The sequence below is a fragment of the Musa acuminata genome, unplaced genomic scaffold (genome assembly GCF_036884655.1).
Source record: "Musa acuminata AAA Group cultivar baxijiao unplaced genomic scaffold, Cavendish_Baxijiao_AAA HiC_scaffold_1136, whole genome shotgun sequence".
NCBI classification, from domain to species: Eukaryota; Viridiplantae; Streptophyta; class Magnoliopsida; order Zingiberales; family Musaceae; genus Musa; species Musa acuminata.
The window spans coordinates 4,047,501-4,050,000 of record NW_027021348.1 but is presented as its reverse complement, the minus strand read 5'-3'; positions in this window follow the sequence as shown (position 1 = coordinate 4,050,000).

The window sequence follows — 2,500 nt, the reverse complement described above, 5'->3', positions numbered from 1 at the left end:
ACGCAAGAACAGGCCAAAAACTGGCCAAAACTGCCCAAAAACGGGCCAAAACTGGCCATTTTTGGCTGCGCGAGCGAGCAGCGAGCGGCGGACAGCGAGCGAAGCGAGAGGCATCACCGTCCCTGCTATACGAAAGCCCCATCCAGCCCTGTGCCACCCGGGGGGTTCCAGGGTGCTGAGATGGCTGACATTTTGCTCCGCTCAAGATGGTCACCGCGCAACGCAAAAACAGGCCAAAAACTGGCCAAAACGGGCCAAAACTGGCCATTTTTGGCTGCGCGAGCGAGCGGCGAGCGGCGGACAGCGAGCGAAGCGAGAGGCAGCACCGTCCCTGCTATACGAAAGCCCCATCCAGCCCTGTGCCACCCAGGGGGTTCCAGGGTGCTGAGATGGCTGACATTTTGCTCCGCTCACGACGGTCACCGCGCGACGCAAGAACAGGCCAAAAACTGGCCAAAACGGCCCAAAAACGGGCCAAAACTGGCCATTTTTGGCTGCGCGAGCGAGCGGCGAGCGGCGGACAACGAGCGAAGCGAGAGGCAGCACCATCCCTGCTATACGAAAGCCCCATCCAGCCCTGTGCCACCCGGGGGGTTCCAGGGTGCTGAGATGGCTGACATTTTGCTCCGCTCACGACGGTCACCGCGCGACGCAAGAACAGCCCAAAAACAGGCCAAAACGGCCCAAAAACGGGACAAAACTGGCCATTTTTGGCTGCGCGAGCGAGCGGCGAGCGGCGGACAGCGAGCTAAGCGAGAGGCAGCACCGTCCCTGCTATACGAAAGCCCCATCCAGCCCTGTGCCACCCGGGGGGTTCCAGGGTGCTGAGATGGCTGACATTTTGCTCCGCTCACGACGGTCACCGCGCGACGCAAGAACAGCCCAAAAACAGGCCAAAACGGCCCAAAAACGGGCCAAAACTGGCCATTTTTGGCTGCGCGAGCGAGCAGCGAGCGGCGGACAGCGAGCGAAGCGAGAGGCATCACCGTCCCTGCTATACGAAAGCCCCATCCAGCCCTGTGCCACCCGGGGGGTTCCAGGGTGCTGAGATGGCTGACATTTTGCTCCGCTCAAGATGGTCACCGCGCAACGCAAAAACAGGCCAAAAACTGGCCAAAACGGGCCAAAACTGGCCATTTTTGGCTGCGCGAGCGAGCGGCGAGCGGCGAACAGCGAGCGAAGCGAGAGGCAGCACCGTCCCTGCTATACGAAAGCCCCATCCAGCCCTGTGCCACCCGGGGGGTTCCAGGGTGCTGAGATGGCTGACATTTTGCTCCGCTCACGACGGTCACCGCGCGACGCAAGAACAGGCCAAAAACTGGCCAAAACGGCCCAAAAACGGGCCAAAACTGGCCATTTTTGGCTGCGCGAGCGAGCGGCGAGCGGCGGACAGCGAGCGAAGCGAGAGGCAGCACCGTCCCTGCTATACGAAAGCCCCATCCAGCCCTGTGCCACCCGGGGGGTTCCAGGGTGCTGAGATGGCTGACATTTTGCTCCGCTCACGACGGTCACCGCGCGACGCAAGAACAGCCCAAAAACAGGCCAAAACGGCCCAAAAACGGGACAAAACTGGCCATTTTTGGCTGCGCGAGCGAGCGGCGAGCGGCGGACAGCGAGCGAAGCGAGAGGCAGCACCGTCCCTGCTATACGAAAGCCCCATCCAGCCCTGTGCCACCCGGGGGGTTCCAGGGTGCTGAGATGGCTGACATTTTGCTCCGCTCACGACGGTCACCGCGCGACGCAAGAACAGCCCAAAAACAGGCCAAAACGGCCCAAAAACGGGCCAAAACTGGCCATTTTTGGCTGCGCGAGCGAGCAGCGAGCAGCGAGCGGCGGACAGCGAGCGAAGCGAGAGGCATCACCGTCCCTGCTATACGAAAGCCCCATCCAGCCCTGTGCCACCCGGGGGGTTCCAGGGTGCTGAGATGGCTGACATTTTGCTCCGCTCAAGATGGTCACCGCGCAACGCAAAAACAGGCCAAAAACTGGCCAAAACGGGCCAAAACTGGCCATTTTTGGCTGCGCGAGCGAGCGGCGAGCGGCGAACAGCGAGCGAAGCGAGAGGCAGCACCGTCCCTGCTATACGAAAGCCCCATCCAGCCCTGTGCCACCCGGGGGGTTCCAGGGTGCTGAGATGGCTGACATTTTGCTCCGCTCACGACAGTCACCGCGCGACGCAAGAACAGGCCAAAAACTGGCCAAAACGGCCCAAAAACGGGCCAAAACTGGCCATTTTTGGCTGCGCGAGCGAGCGGCGAGCGGCGGACAGCGAGCGAAGCGAGAGGCAGCACCGTCCCTGCTATACGAAAGCCCCATCCAGCCCTGTGCCACCCGGGGGGTTCCAGGGTGCTGAGATGGCTGACATTTTGCTCCGCTCACGACGGTCACCGCGCGACGCAAGAACAGGCCAAAAACTGGCCAAAACGGCCCAAAAACGGGACAAAACTGGCCATTTTTGGCTGCGCGAGCGAGCGGCGAGCGGCGGACAGCGAGCGAAGCG